Source organism: Aptenodytes forsteri, unplaced genomic scaffold (genome assembly GCF_000699145.1).
Source record: "Aptenodytes forsteri isolate BGI_AS27 unplaced genomic scaffold, ASM69914v1 Scaffold1, whole genome shotgun sequence".
Classification (NCBI taxonomy): domain Eukaryota; kingdom Metazoa; phylum Chordata; class Aves; order Sphenisciformes; family Spheniscidae; genus Aptenodytes; species Aptenodytes forsteri.
The window spans coordinates 6,040,280-6,050,340 of NW_008795035.1; the positions used below are offsets into that span (position 1 = coordinate 6,040,280).

At 52.0% G+C, this 10,061-nt stretch overlaps 1 long non-coding RNA gene across 1 annotated transcript in view; it reads right to left on the reverse strand.

Annotated features, from left to right (window-relative positions):
* The window catches only part of LOC103896670, a 26,409-nt gene extending 24,269 nt beyond the window's left edge, over nt 1-2,140 (reverse strand). The window contains exon 1 of the long non-coding RNA XR_657424.1: nt 2,068-2,140. This is a non-coding gene — a long non-coding RNA (uncharacterized LOC103896670). The remainder of the gene's footprint in view (nt 1-2,067) is intronic.
* Between the last annotated feature and the right edge of the window lie 7,921 nt (nt 2,141-10,061).

Consider the following 10,061-nt stretch of genomic DNA (forward strand, 5'->3'; position numbering starts at 1 on the left):
CAGGTACCGAGCAAGACGCGGGGCCAGACAGCAGCCAGGGGGGAAGGCAGCGGGTGGAGGGAACGTGCCTCGGGAGGAATACTCACAAAGGGCTGCTTTCATTAATAAAACATTCCCCCCTCGGTCGCCTTTTGATTTGGGTGTAAGAATTAACCCCATCTGCCCAACAGCACGCTACCTACCACGTAATCTCTGCTGAGGAAGGCTGTCTGACGTGTCTGCTCAATTGCTACGCTTCCCCCTGCCCACGCTCCTCGGCTCTCCAGACCCCCTCCAAACAGCTCACCAGCCTCGCTGGGTCTGCCCTATTGAAGAGATCCTCTTCCCACAACATAGATTAGACCCAGTGAAAATAGGCTTAGTGAAAATACCATTTCACTATTAATGCCCCCCCCCGCCTTCACACTCTCTCACACCCAGAAAGATTATAACAAATCCTGGTCACCTTTTGCCCCTGCTAACTACTGCTCCAGTCTTTGCACTGCACGCTTTCTACTGCGAGTAGAGAGCCGGGCACAGGGTAGCACTTATATATATATACACACACATATATCTAGTCAGCATTGGAGATGTTCAGCTGCAGAACACAGATCTCCCTGCACAGCATCTCGCCTTGTCACGACACCCCAACCAGTCCCTCTCCGCTGTAATTGCAACGCCTGGTCCTTGGGCATCAGCAGAAAGTTGCAGCAAAACCTGCGTTGGTTTAAGCATGATCTGTCCGTTCAAAATTGGTGGGGGGTTGCTTTTACATCACTGAGACATTTCTATTCTCTTTCTGTTTCAAGTAAAACCGAGATGCAGAGATGCCTTCGAACAGACAGCCCCTTCATTTTTCCAGAGGTGTGTTTTAATGAGTGACTCGCCTTCCAAAAAGGGGCCGGCGGAGGGGAAGGACAGCAGATTCTCCACACAAATTCAATAGCTGGTAGGTTGCCATGGGCTAAAGTATTTCTTTGCACACATGAAGGGAAGGGACTCCAGAGCACTAAGGGTTTTGCCTCCCATGAGTTATAGCTCTACCCTTCAAGAGCGGAATAAATGCTTTATCCCATTGCAGCCTGCGATGTATTCTACATAGATGGATTGATTTCCCCTATTGTTCTTAATAAATCCTGGCGCATGAAGAAACTCACTGCACAGCCATTTTTCCTGCCTTGTTCTACCTTGCAGAAGTAATAAGGGTCAGATGTGACTGCAGTGGGAAGCAAAGGCCGTACGCGAGGCGGTACTTTGCTGGATGCAGTGCGTGTGCTCGCAGGGGCTTGGTGGGTGCAGACAAGCAACGCCCTTTTCTCGGTTTATTCCCCCTTCTAGTCTAAGCTGAGGAAAAGGGGAACCATGGCTGGGTACCACAGCATCGGCGTGGCTCCGAGGGGAGCAGCTGCTCTAGAAGCTGAGCCTGCATAAGCCCCCCTGCTCTGCACGGGGACAGGCAAGGCTCTGGCCCTCTCCAACCGGAGCTCTCACAATGGCTGATAAATACAGGGCTGAGCCCTGCACCTCCGTAGAGCCTCCCTGAGCACACTCTACTCCCTGCTGTGCCCTGTCCATCAGACCTGCCCCTGCCCGCATCCCAGCTGAGAGAATCCCACACTGCCAGCCCGGGGGCTCCTCTGGTTTCTAAAAACCAAAAAAACTCCCCAAAACGCCAAACCATCGCCCTCTCAATGACTCCCAACTGCACAATTCAGACCCCCAGGTTGTTGTTGAAAGGCTCTCTCCCTTCCTACCGCCTTTTCTACTCACAAGTTTGACACCCATCCTCTTTCCCTGCTCCAGGAGGGCGTTTGCTGGCCACAGCTTCACTGGTGCCCAGCAAGGAAGCACTGCTGGGCTCCGGGAAGCAGGTGGCTTTGCACGGACCTGCCTTGGCCACCTGCCTCCAGCTCCGTCCAGGCTCCCTGGATTATCGCTGCTGGCCTTCTCTAGCAGCAGCTAACAACTGGCCCCGTTTCAAAAGCCTGGCTGGGAAATTTGGCTGCGGGAGGGAGGGATCAGGTAAAAGAGCTGGTCTCCCATGCACGAGTTGGACTCGATCCTTCAGCAAGACTCCCAGGGACTCACCTCTCCTTGCTCGGGTGGAGACGTCCCAGCCCTTCCCAAGGCATCCCACTCCGCGAACTCGCAGTCATGTCTGATTAAGGAAAAGAGAATTTATCTCAATTAGAAAGAGGCTCCCACATGTATGGATGGATGTCAAGTAATTACCAAATGTCACTCACGGCTGGAAAAGAGACCTTAAATTTGGGACTGTGCAAACTCGCACACAGAATTGCAAGTGAGTTACGGACCTTGGCATGCTTCAGAGCATACCTTGTGCGGATGCTTTCAAGCCCGTCCCCTCGGCTGAAATACACCCAGCCACGTAAAATACAGCCAGACACGACCCCGTTCTCTAATAAGGAAATAAAGCCGAGCGGACCTCTGTTGCCAGAGCCCAGAGAGCAACACTGTCTCTTTAATTTTCTCCCTGGCTATCTCATCCTTTGCACAAACTCTTTCCTCCCCGTGGCTTCTTCCAGCCTGGTGGGCAAAGTGGGAAAACATCATTAGGGAGGAAAAATAATTTAGTTTGTTAATCAGTATCCAGTGGTGGGAAACAAGAAAGACAGAGAGCAGGGCTGGCGGTTAGGGCTTAGGAAGGGCCAGCACAAAGCCCACCATTCATGACATCTGGGGCTGGGATTCTCATTGAATTAAACAGACACAAAGAGCAGAGGCATTTCATGCTCTCTTCACAAGAATTATCATATCTCCCTGGCACTAGGAAACCTTCAGCACGGGAGAGGGGGAGAGAGAGAGAGAGGGGAAAGCGGGCAGGCTGGGTAGAAATATGGGGCAGGGTAGAGGAGGCTTTGTTCCAGGGTTGGATTTATGGATGGGATGCGGCGCATTGCTTTGCGGGGAGAGACAGGGCCCTGGTGCTCTGGGTCTAATAAGAATCAGCAAATGTGAAACAGGGGGCCCCTGTGTACCATGAAGCAGGGAAACCCGCGTTTGACAAGCCAACAGAATAACCGCTCGCGTCTCAAGGCTGTGGAAGGATGCTGACGTTTGTACGAGATGTGTCGTCTTGTGTGTGTGTCAGTGAGGAGGGGGGAGAAGGGGAGCGTCGAGGAGTATAAACAAGAGACCAGGCAGCATCGTTCAGTCATGAAAATTAATTAGCTAATGTGCAAACCATGGCTGCCTCTTCCCACTGCCCTGCAAGCATTTCCCATAAAGCTACGGTGTGTGCGGGGCCTGTGACTGGGAATGACAGGGGCAGATTAGGCAGCTCCTTGGGACACAAGCCTGGCAGCAAGAAACCCACAGCCCATGCAAAAGAAGTGAGAAGGGGACAATTAGGGTCCTTGGGGAAGGGACAGAGCCCCGGGGCCAGGAGAAAGAGAAATGGAAGAGACCGGGCACCAAGCTGTGACCGGGCATCATGTTGCTGCAGCAGCAGAAGTTGGGGTGGATCTGAAAAACCAGACATTAACGGGGTCTGGTGGGGAGCAAAATCATTTAGGGTTTAGACCGCAAGCTCTCTGGGGTAGGACCTGTCATCTCCTGCAGGCTCACACCGTGGAGGCCCGTCCTACTTGGTCTCTGGGCATCACCAGAGGATCCGCTTTAAATACTAATTGCTCCATGACCAAGACCTGTGAGCTGCTGGGAGCCTCCCTACATCATTACCTGTGGGAAGAGGGGACAGATCTCTGACCTCACGTCCCTGGGGTAATTTGACCTCGTGCACTGGTGCCACAAGCGAATATTGCTAGCTGGTGATGAAGACGAGAAACTCCTGACCGACTTCATGTGCCCCATCCCTAAGCTTTCAGATCCCGCTACAATATCGTGCTTATTCTTCACTGGGAGCAACCACAAGAGAATGAGGGTGCAGGTGGCAACTACCCAGGGGAAAAGGGCACAAAAAGGGAATGAGGAGATACAGAAAGCGATTGGCAGGGAAAAAATAAAAGAGAAAAGCCTCTTCGACATGGGATGTGCACGGTGAACAAGGTACGCGCTGGAAACAAAGGGATGCAAGGAGAGAGGAGAGGCTGGGATGGGCATCTCGGCAGACATGTAGGTAAAAGTTGAAAAGGAAGCACTAATTAGCACCCAGACCATCACTTTCCATTAATAGCTTGTCACCGTTTCCTTGATGTTGCTGAGAGCAGGAAAGTTGGTATGTGTGATGCTTACCTGTCTCTATCTCATTAACAGAAGTCAGGGTGAGAACAGACGTTTATTGCCTGCATCCAGATAGACAGGCCCTTTGCTGAACTGAGATGCAGGAGAGAGGGGGAAAGTTATGAAAAAGATGCTCACGAAACACAAGCCCATACCCACACGATGGAACCCCAAATGCAGGACACTTAGATACCTGTGCCGATGCAGGAACAGCCCCAGGCAGGTATCAGGCTCCAGGAGTCCACAAGGCACAAACGCTAGTTCAAATAATTATAACCCAGGGCAAATACACTGCTGGTCGGGGGAAAATGCTCTGGTATCAGCACAAGGTATGTGCAAGGGGCCATGACTGCATTACACCCGGGAAAGTAAAACAAAAGACTGCTTACTTCCCCAGACAAATTTGCTCAGCCAGAGTCCACTCCGCTAGAAAACAGACAGCCAAATGTCTTATCGCAAGCCAGAATGGAGAAACTCCCCCGGTAAACAAAGAAAAAAGAAAACAAAAAAAAAGCCAATTCAAGCAAAGATAAATCTGCGTTGCATGTAATCACCTCCGAAGTAATTCTTCCAGCAGTTAAAAAAAGAGATTAGATCTCCTATGTAATACACAAAGGCCTCTCCTGTCCCTCCAACATGTGCAACGGCTCCTGTTAGCGACACTGGAAAGAGGGAGTGTGCAAGGCAAGGCAAGGACGCCAAGCAGCAAGTATCTGCGAGCTGGTAGCACACGTCTGCTGGTGCGACGAGAGGAGCGTGCGTGCGCGTGCACATTCCTAGGGACACCCTCGCTTTCACAAGCACACAAATTCACTATGCAAGCCGAAGGTTCCTCAAGAGCAGGAGCCCAAACCTCCCTAGGAGTGAATGAGGCAAAACCGAAGGCAAAGAAAACATCAAGGCTGGGGCTGGAGGAACAAAGGCTTCCCCCTCTCAGCTTGGAGGCATCTTCTTGGCCATTTAGCTCAGATCAAGTGTAGGATCTGTTGACTCCCCCATCTATTCAAACGAGCGCTTTCAATAGTCTGCTAGGTCTTTTCTGCTCTACGGCTTCTCTACCCCTGTATTTGCCATCCCTGACCAATGCAGTTAATGCCACATGCAGAAATACTGCCCTGAAGAGTCCTCATTTAGATTGCATGGTCAAGCACTTCAAAGTTAGGAAGTGTCCAATTTATGGCTGTCCGTGCAACCTTAATTCCACCTCGCTGTGCAGCCACCCTGGCCAGGGAAAGAGGGAGCGAGCTAAAAATAGGCTGTGGCCATGTCATTACAGCCTCGTAAGGGCACGGGCAGGGAGAGGCTGAATTAACATCTCGTGGTCAAACTGGAATCGGGTACCCCCCGACTTGCCAGCGCTTGCTTTGGTGCCTTCAACCATGTACATTTTTAATATACAGAAATCACATGCATTCTAAACATACAGAAAAATGCATTATTTATAGCTAATAAATAATAGATTGTTTATACAAGCAAAAAGAAAAACAATTGTAGGCAAGTGTAACAAATTCCCCTCCCTCCACCCTGCACCCATCCCCGCCTTCGTCCTGCGCGGGCAGAGCGATTTCAAGCCCCGAGCCTCGGCACAGATTTCTGCCACTATGAAATACAGGACTAATGTTATCTGGCAGCGGCAGAAGGCTCCTCTCCCGGGGCCGGCGGGGAAGGGGGACCGCTGGGGCTGGCAGTGCCCAGGCCAACGCACCCACACCCCCCTACACTTTTTCCTCCCGGCGCCAGGACCCAGAGGATTTTTCTCCCAGGAGATGGAGCCGTGCTGGAAGAATATGAGCTAGAGGTGGAAGGGGGTCGTGGAGTTGGCCGTAACTGTCCTCCCGCCTTCCCCAGCTGGTCCAGAGCCCTGCAATACAGTGGTGGGAGTCCAGGGCTTCACCCTGCTCGTGGCCTGTTATTATTATTCCAGGGAAACAATAAATTATAATTTCCCCCCCCCCAAGAGGCAACCGAAGGGAAATCGTGATTCCGAACAATTCATAATTCAGCTAAACCTGAAAGGAATTTAAGGGACAAAGAATAGGCATTTCTCAAGCCGAAGAGCTTCCCCCCACCGAATTTCAAGGGCCCGCAGTGAACAATGGGAGTGTCAGAGGTGCTCAAAAAGAAAAAAAAAGTTCAAGAATCTTTACAATAAAAAGTGTTAGGCAACACAGAGGTCAGAGCCAGCTCCTCCTATAATAAATAGCACGACTATCCTACATTAACTATAGGAGACATTTTAATGCAGTGCCTCGGCTTCGTGCTAATTATACTTTTTCACCATATTTTGAACCTAAGAAAAAATGTCATCAGTTAATTATAACAGATGAGGGAGTGTGAAGACTTCCTCAATAAATAATGCCTTGATATCTCATATCCAACAAGCTGCGTGCACTGCTCTGAAGGTGCCCAGAAATATGTCCTCTCAGGAAATATATCAAGAAATGATGGTCCCATAAGCTGGCTTTGTTTCCAAGCCTTGATTTTTGGCCCAATAATTAAGCGATTTTTATGGATCGGGGAGAGTAAAGGTCGTGGGACTGCTGGAACCGTGCCAGAGAGAGTCAATGTTTAAAAATAAATAAATTCCCAAATCAAAATGAGATACAAAAGACCTCAGCAAATTCCCCCCACGGCCGCACATGCGAACACACAGAAGCGATTTGGTTTCTGGACCCAGGTCCCATCCTTCCTTGGCTCCCGCCATCTCCACGGGAGTCTGGCGTGCACAGAAAAAGCCTGGTTTTAATGAAAACAGGCCACCGATGCCAGCGTGCCACCGGGAGCCAGCCACCGCCAGCCACCTGCCCTGAGGAGGAGGGACCCCGTCCCCCTGCTGCCGTGCCACCCTGGGCATAGCCTCCCGCTGCACCCATCCCTGCCGAGGCCGGTGGGCGTCCGGGTCATTACGAAGGTTCCTCAACTAAACCATCTTTCTTTCAGCTCCCTTCCCCACCCGGCACCCCTCACTTCCCCCTCTGAAGAGCCGGGATTTGGCGTGGGAAAGATGTCTTTGGGCTTTTCACAAATCCAGTATCCCCTTGAACCAAAACCAATTAGCCTGGCCCAAGGTCCTGCCATTGAAGGACTGTCCCTTCTTTTCAAACCCCCGGGGGCTCAATTGCTCTAAGGAGCCTGGATGTGAATGAGCAAAGCCCACTTAAAGTGGTACTTAAGGCCAGACCAGGGTGAAGGAAAAGAGAAAGCCTCTATAGGAACAGCAAGCCGAGTTTCCAAGAGACAGCTAACTGCCGGAGATTGTGTTCTTTTGCTCCCCCCCATTTTCTTTTTTGTACCCCCACTCCTGAGCTTTCGAGGCAAACGCTCCTAACCAAACCTGAGACCCTGAATAAATATTAGACGGCACCTAAAAACGTGAAAGCCAGAGCCCCATCCCGACTCTTTGAGGATGCCGGGAGCCCGGCTGCGGGCAGCGTGATGGCTCAGCCTCGTACCAGCACAAGCTCTGGTCCCGAACACGTGCACCCGGAGGGATGGAGGGAGGGAGGATGAGCAGCCCGAGACGACGCTTTTGCAGCTGGGCTCTTGGCAAACGCTTTCCCCAGGCGACCGGACTCGTGGGCATGAAACGCCGAAATCCCCAACCTGGAAAGGGTGACTCCCGGCATCATGTGGCGGGGAAGCCAGCACGGGCAGCCACACGGCCATCTTACGCTTGCGGCCCCCGCGGCTTTCCAGAGGCTCAGGGCCGCGATGTGGCAGCACCGGTGGCAGGGGTGACACGCGGTACCCACGCCACGCATGATGTGTGTGCACCGCCACGTGCCAGCACCTCGGCACTCGCAGCGGGGAGAAGCTCCCATCACCTGCACAGATGCCAAATTAGCACCTTCCCTCCACCGAGATGTGAGAAAGCGTGTTTCCAGCACACAGCCGCGCATCCCGCCCCGGTGCACGAGCAACACCCATCCGCAGCCACAGGTAAGATGGACCCTCCAAGCCCCTGAGCTCTGCCCCTTCTCCGGCGGCACAGACAAAGCCAGGGCAGAGCAGCAGGTAAAGGGAGGCACCGTCCGCCTGCGTCAAGGGTGTGGGGAGGGGGTGGGAGCCGAGAGAGACAAAAGAAATGGCTGAGCCCGGCCTCAAGCGTCGAACCCGCCATTGCCAGGCGATTCCGCAAAAATGCCCATTGATGGGATTTCATCCATAACCGAGCGGGAGAGCTCGCGCGGCCCGGCTCCCGAGGTGGCTCCTTCGAACGGCAGGGATCGAACAGCCCCTTCTCCACCTACCCCCAAGCCTGGGCAGGTTTGGCTTCCCCGGGTATCTGGTACAAAGCCCCTTCACCTCATGCCTTGAGCCAAACCTGCTGCATGGCAGCCAAGTTTTAGGAAAAGATGGGAAATAATGAGTCGGAGCACGCGATGTCCCAGGACATCACTTCCCCGGGGTGAAACCCACAAACGGTGTTTTCCATTTATCCCCCAACGGCACACGCCGATTCTTCCGTTTCTGGCTCCCTCTGCCCATCCCCAGCTCTGCCTGAAGAACAAAGACATCACGGCCCAGCTCCTGAAACCTCACCCACGTCTGGCCTACGCTGCATCCTATCGCTCCGCCGAGAGAGTCCCACCGAGAAGAGAAACCCACCAGCAAAGACCACCAATGCCAGGACTTGGGCTCTTCTCCCCGCACAGCCAAAAAAGACGCCTTCCCTTCTGGGTTTGGGCTGTGCAGGGGAAAAGATCCAGCCGAAGCCAACAGCTACGCAAACAGGGCAAGGGGCTAAGCCACAAAGGGACCCGCGTGTAGCCAAAATCCATCCCTGGCCCAAAGATGGACCCTTGGGGACCCTCCTTCCACTGCGGCGCTAAGAAAAAAAAAAAAAAAAAGACAGAAAGCAGAGACCTGACGGCGGGCTGCCAGGGACGCTCTAAATGCAGCGGGTATTTCACAAGCACGGATTTACGGGGGGGCTTTATCCGCCTCCTCGCCCCCCACCCACGCACGTATGACCTGGGGATGCTCGTACTCGCCCCCCAACGCACGAATGACCTGGGGATGCTCGTACCACCGTCACTCACTGCCACCTCCCTCCTCCCTCCACCCGCGGGTTCACGCCGACAACGGGGGCGAAAATGAAGAATTGAAGCGCCAAAAATGAAGAATTTAAGCGCCAGTGAAAATTCAAACGCGGTTTCTCTCCCCCGGAAACTAAAGGCCAAATTGCTCAGTCCCTGTCTCAGTCCCCTTTGGGGGGAACTGCTCTGGGCTAAGCGAACCAAGCCCACGGCCTGAAAAATTACCTGAAAAATCAGCTCAGAAGAGGCGATTTTGGGGAGAAAAAAAATTTAGGAGCCAAGGGTGGCTTCTGGCCAGCTGATCCCATAGCAAGGTGAAAGAGCTTGCATCGATCCTTTGTAAGAGTTCACATGTAGACACGGATTTCCACACTTCCATTTTATTTCATAAAATTATATATATATGTATTTATATACACACACACAAAGACATTTATGATATGTGTGTGTATATATATATTTTTTTTTTCCTCAGGTCCTCTTTTTATATTTTCACCTTTTGCAATTACAAAAGCCGGGGACAGAAATACCTCCTGGGTTCTGACAGTGCAGAAACACTCCCACCAAACAGATTTTCTCTAACACGCTGGTCGAATGATTCCTCCTGAATTATATTCATTAGGAATTTGAATGTTTCTTTCCTCCATCCCCCATCAAATCATTACTCCGGAATAAATGCATTCATCAACCACCTTGCTCAGTTCCCTCCTGCTTTGTTCAGTCTAGTTTTAAAGCATCTCCTCTGAAACCGTTTGCACCTGACTCGATGCTAGCGTACGGAAGGGGGAAAAAAAAAAATAGGAGAAGAATTGAGTGCCACTCACAATATTGTGGAAATAA